Source organism: Cibotium barometz, chromosome 23, assembly GCF_041138505.1.
Source record: "Cibotium barometz isolate CiBa-2024 chromosome 23, ASM4113850v1, whole genome shotgun sequence".
Taxonomy (NCBI): Eukaryota; Viridiplantae; Streptophyta; class Polypodiopsida; order Cyatheales; family Cibotiaceae; genus Cibotium; species Cibotium barometz.
The window spans coordinates 7,297,457-7,310,031 of NC_141068.1; positions in this window are offsets into that span (position 1 = coordinate 7,297,457).

Consider the following 12,575-nt stretch of genomic DNA (forward strand, 5'->3'; position numbering starts at 1 on the left):
TATATATGTATGTATATACCATATATATATATATATATATATACATGGTATATACATACATGTATACCATATATATATATGTATGTATGTATGGTCTATATGTACATACATATATACATACCATATATGTATATATGTATGTACATATAGACCATACATACATACATATATATATATATATATATATATATATATATGTGTGTGTGTGTGTGTGTGTGTGTACATGTATACATTTTAAGTGTAAATGTGAAGGACGAAAGTTAGGGTTTCTTCGTATTACAAGTTAGGCTTGTTAGACATTCGTAAGAGGCTTTGTACAGTGTGTGCTATGATGAGGCCTTGAAGATAGGAAGATTTGAGACGCTGCACTCCCCCTTGGGTGTGTAGTCTTGTAATGAAAGCTCTGGCAACCTTCTGATGCACACACACGCTCTAGGGGTGGAACGAACCATCGATGTGTGTGTGTGTGTGTGTGTGTTTTTTTTTGGGGGGTGAACCCGCGCTTGCAAATGATGTGAGAGATCAAAATCGATGATTCGCCAGAAACCAAGCTTGAGTTGGTTCGTGTTGCCAATTTTCACTTCCATGACTCTGATGCAAGCGCTCTCCCAAACTTCTCGTCTTCTTTTTATGTGCAGACCTTTCTGTGTCATAATACAATTACCTTGAAGAGCGTGGTGCTTTGGGTTAATTAGCAATAATTACCTTAGGATTTTGAATGTGCCTTTCGAGTTTCAACTTGTACATGAGGGTTTGCAGGAGATGGTTAGTATGATATGGATCTCATTCATAGCTGCTTGATGCTCAAAGATTCAAAGCCCACGTGACACTAGCACTCCTGTTTGCTCATGTATGTGTCTCGATGAATGCGGAAAGTGTAAAATGTTGAGACATCCATGGCAAGTGTGAACTTACCATTTAAATGGATGGATGTATCAAGAAGTGAAAATGGTAGTCAATTGGCATAAGGACCACAAAGATGTCAACTCCACAAGAGAGTGACACCATAGTAAAAGATGTTCATTGAAGAAGCTTAAAAATATCTAACACTATATTAACACGGAGAGGTGGTTCTAAAGCTTCGTGGGCCACTAAGAACAGTGGTGAAAAGCAAGCACAAGGACCACCCAACTTACCTAAAGGAGGTGAGAAAAACAAGAAGAGCGCGAGCAAACAAGAGAAAAGAATTTTGTTATGCCTGTGCCTTTGCATGATGCACTACAAGAAGATGTATGGTTGATGATTCTTGCTCGAGAGAGGAAGAGGTCATGCATTCGTTTGCCAAGGTGCTTATGTCATCTGACCTGGTGCTACCACCACAACTTGAAGAGGCAAGATCAATGAAAAATAACACTCAACTAGCTAAAATGTGCCAATTGGCAAGGCCCCTTGTAAGAGCATCAACAAGAGAATTAAGAAGAGAAGTACATTGAAGGCCTACTTCAATACTAAAATGTGGCAATTGGTAAGACCACATATGTAAGAGCATCAACAATAGAAGATTGAAAATAAGAAGAGAAGTAAATTGAAGGCCTACTTCAATGTACTTGAAGATTGGAAATATGATCTTGATATATGTATACATGTATATATACATATATGTATATATACATATACATATGCATATGCATATACATATATATACATATATATACATATATATACATATATATATATGCACACACACACACATACACATATATATATGTATATATATATATATGTGTGTATATATACATACATGTATATGTGTATATATACATACATGTATATGTATATATGTATATACGTATATATGCCTTGATTCTATGAGGGGCCACTTACAATTTTACCAAGATATCTTTGATAATTACAAAGTATTTGTACCTTGGGATCACCTAGATTAAGGTACACATAGAGACACAAGATTCACACACTAAAGTTCATAGACTCAACTAGACTAAGGTTCACATAGATTAACCTAGACTAAGGTTCACATAGATCAACTAGACTAAGGTTCACATAGACTCACCTATACTAAGGTTCACATAGACTCACCTATACTAAGGTTCACATAGACTAACCTAGACTAAGCTTAGACACAATTCACACCAAGTAATTGATGCTAGATCACCCAAAATCTTAATAGAGTATACTTTCTAGAATAGAAAATCACCTTCCTTGTTATAGTGCGGAAATACTCTAGTAACCCTTAGTTAGTTGTAGATGCAGCATCTACAACTATCACCTTACATGGTTAGCCCTAACATGACTTAAGAGCACCTACATAGGTACACTTGGGTTAAACTTGGTCCAAAGTTAGCGTGGTTTGACATGATGAGAAAGAGATTCAATTATAGAGTAGTATCAAGACTTAGAACACAAGAATTAGAACTATAAATGAAAGTATAGAATAACGTAATAATTATACACAATAATGATATATAAAAGAGTACAATTCTTATACATTTTTTAATTCAAAAGGATTTTCCACAAATTGTGAAGTGTGTAGCTTGACTAAACTACTAAGATAAGTACTCATGCCAACATCTTGGGTAATAGCTTGACTACTAAGATAACATTTTTTATATTTTCAAGCATAAAAAGATAAGATCCCAAATTGCAAGTAATGTGTCTTTGGACTTATGTTAACATCTTTTGTAATAGTTGGTATAAAATAAGATTTTTGAAAGATAAATCTACTTTTATAAGGTGAATTGCTTATTTCCCTAGTTATATGGTCTCACATACTTCTTAGGCCCATGGAATCTTATAGTGTGCCTGCTTGCCAAAAGTGGTGTATGTTTTCTAATCACTTGCTTGCTGTTGGCCCATTGTGTCAAAGACGGCCTTAACTTAGGTGTGTGGGATTCTACCCTCTTCATCTATATATTTCCAAATATTGCACACTATCCTATACAGAGTAAGAAGATAATATTTTTATAATCATTACTTTCAAATGGAACTCAACCCATCCTTTGGTAGAGTTTGATCACCCATCGGCCACTTAGCCTAGAAAAGGTTTCTTTTGCTATTTTTTTTCTTACTTACTCCCTTATCATCTATAGGAAATTATGACCAACCACAATTTCCTCTAGTTGGTAAGGGATTACTTAAGTAAGAAAAAGTTAGCTTTTGCTATTTCTATTTCTTACTTAAGTACTCCCTTATCACAACTAGAGCAAATTGTGACCAACCGCACATGATTATTATATTGGCCATGTATCTAGTATAAGTTATCCTTACATAAGATTCATGAAACCATTTAGCACTAGTTTGGTAGCCTAAAAAGACATAAAACTATCCTTTTAAGGTGGTACATATTTTTTTTGGGTAGTTTGAACCCTTCTCTAATGAAACTTTCTTTGTTTGTTTAATATACATAATTAAATGGACATGGAAAAAACAAATTCATGAAAGAAAAGGGTCCACACGACATTTCCTCTTCATTACTTTCAAATGGAACTCAACCCATCCTTTGGTAGAGTTTGATCACTCATCGGCCACTTAGCCTAGAAAAGGTTTCTTTTGCTTTTTTTTTTCTTACTTACTCCCTTATCATCTATAGGAAATTATGACCAACCACAATTTCCTCTAGTTGGTAAGGGATTACTTAATTAAGAAAAAGGTAGCGTTTACTATTTCTATTTCTTACTTAAGTACTCCCTTATCAACTAGATCAAATTGTGACCAACCACACATGATTATTATATTGGCCATGTATCTAGTATAATTTATCCTTACATAAGATTCATCAAACCATTTAGCACTAGTTTGGTAGCCTAAAAAGACATAAAAGTAGTATCCTTTTAAGGTGGTACATTTTTTTTTGGGTAGTTTGAACCCTTCTCTAATGAAACTTGAACCCCTCTCTAATAAAAGTATCCTTTTAAGGTGGTACATATTTTTTTTGGGGTAGTTTGAACCCTTCTCTAATGAAACTTTCTTTGTTTGTTTAATATACATAATTAAATGGACATGGAAAAAACAAATTCATGAAAGAAAAGGGTCCACACGACATTTCCTCTTCATTACTTTCAAATGGAACTCAACCCATCCTTTGGTAGAGTTTGATCACCCATCGGCCACTTAGCCTAGAAAAGGTTTCTTTTGCTATTTTTTTTCTTACTTACTCCCTTATCATCTATAGGAAATTATGACCAACCACAATTTCCTCTAGTTGGTAAGGGATTACTTAAGCAAGAAAAAGGTAGCTTTTACTATTTCTATTTCTTACTTAAGTACTCCCTTATCAACTAGAGCAAATTGTAACCAATCACACATGATTATTATATTGGCCATGTATCTAGGCCATGTAGTATAAGTTATCCTTACATAAGATTCATCAAACCATTTAGCACTAGTTTGGTAGCCTAAAAAGACATAAAAATATCCTTTTAAGGTGGTACATAAATTTTTTTGGGTAGTTTGAACCCTAATGAAACTTTCTTTGTTTGTTTAATATACATAATTAAATGGACATGAAAAAAACAAATTCATGAAAGAAAAGGGTCCACACGACATTTCCTCTTAACAAATGAAATGGTAATATGTTTGTATCATCTCCAAGACCCAAACAACATAAATCTAGCTTCTAAGATAATATTTTTACAAGTCCTCACTATGACAGAGAACAAAATTTGGTGGACTTAGAGGTATTAAAAAATAATAAAGTACATGTCATCATGTTCTAGTCAAAGACCTTTTAAGTTTGTATTTTCATTTAAAAGTCTTAAATGATGCTTTCCATAACTAGTTTAAATATCTGTCATGAATACACATTTAAAAGCCATGATAAGAGTCCAAAATATCTCCTCATAGTAGCAAGCTAAAACCCAACTAGGTTTCAATAAAAATATCTATAGTGGGTGGATATACCATATTTCAAGCTCATAAGACATTTAAATAGAAAACTAGGGTCTCCACCCATGAAAACAACTTTTTAGATCAAAAGAGAAGACACAATCAAAACCACAACATGAAATGGGGATATTATAATCCAATTATTATTTCAAAACTTGAGGGATAATGCACCTAGTATAAGTACACCTAGTATAATCCAATGATTATTTCAAAACTTGAGGGATAATGCACCTAGTATAAGTACACCTAGTATAATCCAATGATTATTTCAAAACTTGAGGGATATTGCACCTAGTATCAGTACACAAGTATGTATATAAGATCCAGTTAATAATACACTTAAGAATGCATAAGTATGTATATATGATCCACTTAAGAATGCAAAAGTATGTATGTAAGATCCCCTTAAGAATCTAAGACGTTCCAAGGTCACCTCCACATAGAAACATCAAGTAGTAGAAATGCTAAAAACACATGTATCAAAAAGAGAAATATAAACTACATTCTAATGCAATCACCTCAAAGTTAGATGAGATCAAAGGCTAGAATGTCCATGCTTCCCACACAGATTTGGCTGACAACATATTAAAAAATCTTGTACAACTTTGTATTACCTTGGCATTGAATCTATAACTTCATGGTCTAGTTCACAGATGAGAATACAAAAGAATTGGACCAGTTTAGCTCCCATTTTGATCTAGTTTGATTCATTAGAGAGGAGAGATAAAAATATCTTAATGTTTTTGAATTAAAAACTCATCCACATGTGTAAAATAGGTGCCTACCTTAAAGTCTCCCCCCTCCTTACCAAGGTGTCAAAAATGTATCATTATTCCAAAATATCTCTTTTTTTTTGGTAATATCTCATAGTTTTTAACTAATAAAGCTTGTACTCAGTCAACTCTTCATCTTATGTGAGCATTTACTCATTTTTGGCTATTTTCTTTTATTTATTAGATTTATCTTATCCCAACACTTGGATTAATCTTATTGGCCCATAGGAACCTTAATTGGACCATAATCTAAAAATTTCAAAAAATCTTGACCCTTAGGATAAGGTCTTTTAAATCATTTTTAATTGATTTCTAATGCACCTTGGAAAATCTTGACCCTTAGGGGGATAAGGTCTTTTAAATCATTTTTAATTGATTTCTAATGCACCTTGGAAAATTTATTTTGAATTTCTGTTTCAGGGAAATATATTTTTGATATTAGGAGAATTTGTTTCTCCAAAAATATCTCAATATTGAATTATCTCTCTCTAGAACTTTTTATCTCTCTAGGTAAAAACAAGGAAAACAATATTTTCTTGTATTCAGAAATAGGGAATGATTACAGGGGATTGAAATAAAGCTTATTCATTATTCAGGCTAAGGAGGAATCTTACATCCTCTCCCACTTGAAAAATTGTGAATGTAACTCCATATAATGGTATCTACACACTAGATTATTTCCTTAGAGCTTCCATGCTCTTGTTTTGCTGAGATTAGAAAAGGCTATCAGAACCTCCACATTTTGGATAATTACTACACACTCAAATATGAAGAGACAAAAGAGACCAAGTCCATTTATGCAAGGTGTTACTAGTAGCAAGAAAAGGTTCTTTGAATGCATGTCACTACTCTAGCATGAATAATACCCTAGAGGGAAAGTTGGGTTTACGAAACTCATTGCCAAATCGTCCAAATTTTAGGGCAAAAGAGAGTCCTTAGATTAAATAAGAAATATTTTTATTCAAAGTTTCAAATTTTTAAATGAATTAGGTCCTCTCCACCTTTCTTTAAACCTGCCTTTTCCCTCTTTAGGGTCGTAATTGTATTATTGCCAAGAATGTAAATGGTAGAGTTTGTAATATTTCTCTTATTAAGAATCAAATATAGCCACACTTTTTTTTAAATGAATGTATAAGTATAGAGAATAAGGAATCGCTCTACCTCTAGTCAAAATACAATCACAAGGAATTCATCCATCAGTTCAGTTGGTGCTTGAGGTGTGCTTCAAGAGCTCCACTCCTCCTTGGGAAGATGGTAATATCACTTCTTTCCATCCTTTTGGTGTGTATATCTTTTCCCTTTGGTGTAGAATATTAGTGGCAACATTTGTTAATCCCAAGAATGGGTTAACATTCCCCCTTCTTGATGTCAACCACATCATCCTCATCTCATGACCGTTGTCCTCATGATCATGTGGAAGACTTTGCTGTGCAGAGAATAGAGAACTTGTGTATAAAAAGGGAAGAAGCGTAAACCCAAATGGTGAAAGACGAACCTTAATCGTTGAAAACTTGGAATTGGGCATTGGCTTAAAATTCAAGATGAAAAAAAAATTGGGGAACTGGTCAAAGACTCAACAGTGACGTCCAGGTGGCAATAATTCAAAACAAAAGGGTTGGTCAGGAAGTTCCAAGTCAGACACCGCGTGGACAAGATCTGCCAGCCCCTCTTCTTCTCTCTCTCTTCTTTCTCAACGAACGCGTCTTCTGCTCTTTTATGGCGTTTCCTTACTATAATCCTCTCTTAATTAAGTTCCATGGCCCGCTTCTTCTCAAAACACTGGTGGATCTTTCTTACCGTCTTTCTAGCCCTAGCTGCCTTGCAGGCCGCCATCTGCGTGTGTTGCCAATGGAGTGCGCGCAATGTTGCTCGCGACCTCGAAAAAGCTCAAGCCCAGCTTACAGATGCAGACATTGAGCAACAGAAGCAGCAGGAAGAAGCAGAAGATGAAAGCTCTTCGCCTCAACAGCCCACACCTTAGCCCTCATGCGCGCCCATGGATTCACAGCTTGTCGAAATGTGCGCAGCTATTGGTTCTAGGGTTGCTCGACCTCGCACCAGAGACGTCGGATCCCTTCATGATAAGGTACATCGAGGGGCCAAGAATTTCCTTCAATTTGCGGTGTTGTGCCCATGGTTTTGCTGCTTCTCTTCTTATCCAAATATGCATATCCACCTGTTGTTTGTACCCCAATTGGCCCCCTTGATGGTGGTAACATTTCTATTGTAATGAGATTGTACAAAAGCACATTGGTGGTGCAATGGGTGGCAGCCAATTATGGAGGTAATTTGGGAATTGAAGCTCTTCTCTTCTCTTTTAGGTTCCCTAGAAGGGGGTTTGCTATTATAGACTCCTGCTGTTCTCTCCTCTTTTAGGTTTCCTAGAAGGGGTTGTGCCTACTATCTATCGCCTATATCCTTAGGGTGCTAGTCCATTTTCAACCCATTCTAAGTTGTTTTGGCCCCTCTCTCTACTAGCTTCTGACTCCCTTGTTAGGTTTGTTGAAGCTTTTGGAAGTCTTGTTGTAATTACCCCAAGGTGGCAAAGTACAAATGTAATTCTTTTATTTAAAAAAAGATGTTCTCTTCTGTTTTCAATGGCATGCATGTGAAGATCCGAAGAAAGAATGCAAAATTCCGTGTGCCATAGAGGTGTCAGGGAAACTATTTTCACCGAACCTTAACATCAATTCTCACTATGGGTGGAAGAATAGACGGTTATTTTTTTTAGGTGGAGATGTATTCATATAGAGGTTTTAGTTGAGTAATTGGCTTGCCTTGCCTGTGAGAAGCCTCTTTAAATTATTTCTCATTAATAGCTTTTTGAAGGTTAAATAACATTTATAGGTGTTTTATCCCTAGTTCATTGGTTGTCTTTTCTCCCTATGTACAAGGTATGGCATGCACACTGAGTGAAAGAGATACCCTCACATACTTTTCTTCTCACAAAAATATGAGCTTGGAAAGAGTGAGATTTTTGAGCAAGATAGGTTGAACCAATCTAATCAACGAAGTATGTCCATCTTGGTGGTAGTGCCTCAAACAATCCAAGATCTTTTTAATGAATTGAGCTTAGGTTTGTATCACCTAGATGATACTCAGGAGCATGTTACTCGTCAAAGATACTAGGGTAATTAGACATATCTTTCAATGAGGAGTTACAAAGGGAACTATGAAGCCATTGCCTTACGAGAACCTCCAAGGAGAGCCTTGAGTTGTTTTTTTGAAATGAACTCTATCACAAAAGCTCTCACCCTTAGGGCCGTTGAAATATTAAGGGAGGATGTTACTTCAAGGGACCTTAAGACTTGTTTACAACCAAGAATTAGGATCTCAAGAAGAAATATCACCTTGAACTTTGAACCTATACAAAGTGAAATAGAGTTATGGCCTTAACATCCAGAGATGTCTCAAGGGAATTATTAAACAAATGATTCTAGAACATAAGTAGTTGTTGATGACGTACATCTAGAAGCAGAAAGAGTTGGAAGGAAGAGCTCAAAATTGTCTTATTCAAAACTAAATATGTTGGAACAATCGACTATTGACAAAATCAAGGGATAACACCAGCTCTTTTGGATAGCCTATGGCTACATGACAACTAATAGAAATTCCTCATGTGGATAATTTGAACCAAGACAAGGGGAAGAGACCTAAGAATCCAATTCAAAGCAAAAACTTTGAAGGTGCCAAACTCCCATTGAAACCAATGTTGAGTCCAATGAGGCTACTATGAGCAACCAAATGATTTTTTAACCTATCCAATGTTGGAAGAGCTATAGAGACAGTAAAAATGAGATAAATGGCCACAACTGGAGTTAGAGAGACACTAAGTGTGGCAAAAACTAGGACCAATGTTGAGTCCAATGAATCTATTATTAGGAACCAATTGATTTTTTAATCTACCCAATGTTGGAAGAGCTATAGAGACAATAAAAATTAGATGAATGGCCACAACTTGAGTAAGAGAGGCACTAAGAGTGGTAGAAACTTAAACAATGGGGGTGAATACTACGGTAGTATGTTCTGCACCCAAAATAACAACACCATGGTTCTTTGATAATGTTGAGAAATGTTCTGCACCCAAAATAACAACACCATGGTTCTTTGATAATGTTGAGAAATGTTTTCCTTACAAATATAATTTCTGGTCATATCCTTTTTCTTTATTAAAAATCATGTTAAAAACTCAAATCATAAGGTCATGAACACATTTCTCCTCATCATTTGAGCCTTGCACAATGTAAGATCCCTCTTCCTATGCCATAGTTTCAATTACATTATTGTTTTTCTAAAGTGCACTTTCTAGTGAGAGAATGTGCTTTTTTAAAAAGAAGATGTGCATTTAATGGGAGAGATTTGACTCCCATTGATTTGGGAGGTCATCATGTCACCGATCGATGAGCTGCATAGATCTAGTTTATTTTGGGTACTATTGTTCTTGTTTGTAGTGACCAATCCTTATATGCCACCTTCAAAAGCTTAAGCTTGGTCTCGCCTAAAAGCTGAGCCACATATCACACCTAGTTGCATCCATAAGGTGCTCCATGTGTCGGTGGTTTTTTTGATGCTAGTAGAGGCTGCATTCTCCATTTCGTTGCCTTGCCATTACCTAATCCTGAAAAGGAAACATTCAAACATCCTTAAAAAAGTCGATTCTCCGGAGGTTAAACATTCTCTTTGTAACTGTTAGTTTTTATGCACCTTTCTATCTCGCTCTTTTTTTTAAAAGAAATATTTGTTGTGTGGGTTAGTTCCTATAAGTATGTACAGATATACAACTCCACATTTTGTGGAGAGCATTTTTCAACAAACCTCCCTTCGTATATGATCATGAAGAATTATCGGGGAGTAAAGATTATAAGGGGCTAATATATAGAAGTTGATAGAAATGCCTCCCTTCATGTCTCATGTCTTCCCTGGACTTAACGAAGACTTGTGTACGCCTTTTGGAGCCATCCTTTGTAGCTTTTGTCTAAGGGGGATTCTTGCTTAGGAGTACACGTGGCAGCTGATGGTATTTGGGAGTCAAGGATTAAAGGTGGCAAGGGAAAGGTGGTGACGTTAGTGCAAGAACTTGTTGATCAGTAGTCTTTTCCTTGGGTGGTGGGGTTTCTAGAGGTATTTATGTAGATGGAGCCTGAGTTGATGTTGAATCCAAATCTTTTGAGAGACTGGTGAGGAAGGTTGAATTTTGATTTGGTTCTTCCCTTTGTCAATTTTGGTACTGTGAGTGGACAAGATTGAGGATTGGCTCGTAGATGTTGCTTTCATTGATGACGCTATGGGCGTTTGCTTTCATTTTGGCACCCAAATCCTTGTGTTACCCTCATAGTAGCCTTGATCTTGAAGAAGATGAATTGGAATCCATCAAGAGGTAACCTGTGGTTTGGATTGATTTTCTATTGCAATGTCTCTTGGGTTTCTTGGTAGTGGGTTGGCAATTGAGAATTGGTGGAGAAGCTTTAGGGACCCACTAAGGGTAGGTTGTGTACTAGTTCTTTATAGAGGTAGATGTAGATGTGGAGCTTGAAGATGAAGAACCTTATGGTGGTGAAGTGGATGTCAATGTGGAGGGAACGACATTAGATTATGTCAATGTTGAGGCTTTTTCCTTACGACATTCAAATGATTGGTGCTGGTCCAACACATTTGATGTGGAGACAATGTTCGTGGAGTGTAAAAGTGTAGGTTATGATTTTTTGCCACTAAGACAATCCTTGTGGCCTAGTCGATTCCGCATTAAGCCACTATCATCCAAGTCCGTCCAAGAATGACATTTTCTTTTTAAGTTCTTACAAGAGTGACCAAAAAGCTACCAACCAAGTGCTTGTTATCACCATAAATGATAGTTTTAAGGAAACCAAGTACTTTGGTATTTTTGGCAATTTTACTGTCTATTCTCATGTTCCTCCTTGGCACCCGTGGTAGAGATCGGAGCTATTCGGGCAACAACCTTCTAAGTTGAAGGTCACAGGCGACTTTTCAAGTTGAGGTTTACCCAACTGTTTCCATGTAGCAAAGGAGAGTAGATTGTGAATAGCATATTTTTGCATCCTTGGGTGAGGTTTGTTGTGAGAGTGCATTTGTTGACCTATTTTGTTTACAATTCCACCCCCTTGTACCATGTCGTGATTGTGGGTGTCGCATGCTTGGAGCTACATCCTATCTTTTTTGGCAGTGTAGAACCTACTTTAGAAGGTATGGGACTGGACTCTTCAATTCCTTGTAGGAGTGACCCCGCAGAGGCATGATGATCAGAGTGTTCTCTATTCAATTGGTGGACCCCATCAAGTGTGGGCTGTCTAAGAACAACAGGTAGAGCACAATGGAGGATAGAACATTATGATGCCTTAGCTCCATCAGTCTATGATATTTTATTGTCACGTACTTATCCATTTTGGGCCATTGTAGGTGACTTCATCGTCCATGTGGGGATAAATGTTTGTCTCACATACATGTCATCCAAATGCCATTCTATAGTGAGGATTCCCTAAGATATCTACCAAGTATGCCAAAAGTAGCATATGAGCTGGGAGTATCCCGTAAAGATGAGAGACCGGATGATGAGTCTATGTTTGCATTCATGTTGCATCTTTCCGCGATGATCTTTCACGAGATAAGCTTTGCTCTTCATTTTTATTCTTTTCTTACGTGTGTAGTCAAGTTTACAAGTTTGCTAGGGTATGTTCATCAATGTAGCCTTTCCCATCTCCACATTCAACCATCTTACAAGCCATTAAACAACAAGTCTCTTCTATTTGAATAGGTGTATTTGAAACTTTCAGATCTTTTGCAGTTTTTTTACTTTGCATTGCACTTGGACTGGTCCGATTTTCTCCAGATGAATATTAATGCTAGCATTTTTTCTTAAAAAGAGTCCTAATCTTCCTATTCTGCATCTTAAATAACGTCTGCCAAGTACTCCACTCTATCGTTTTATTGAGCCCTCTTTAGCCA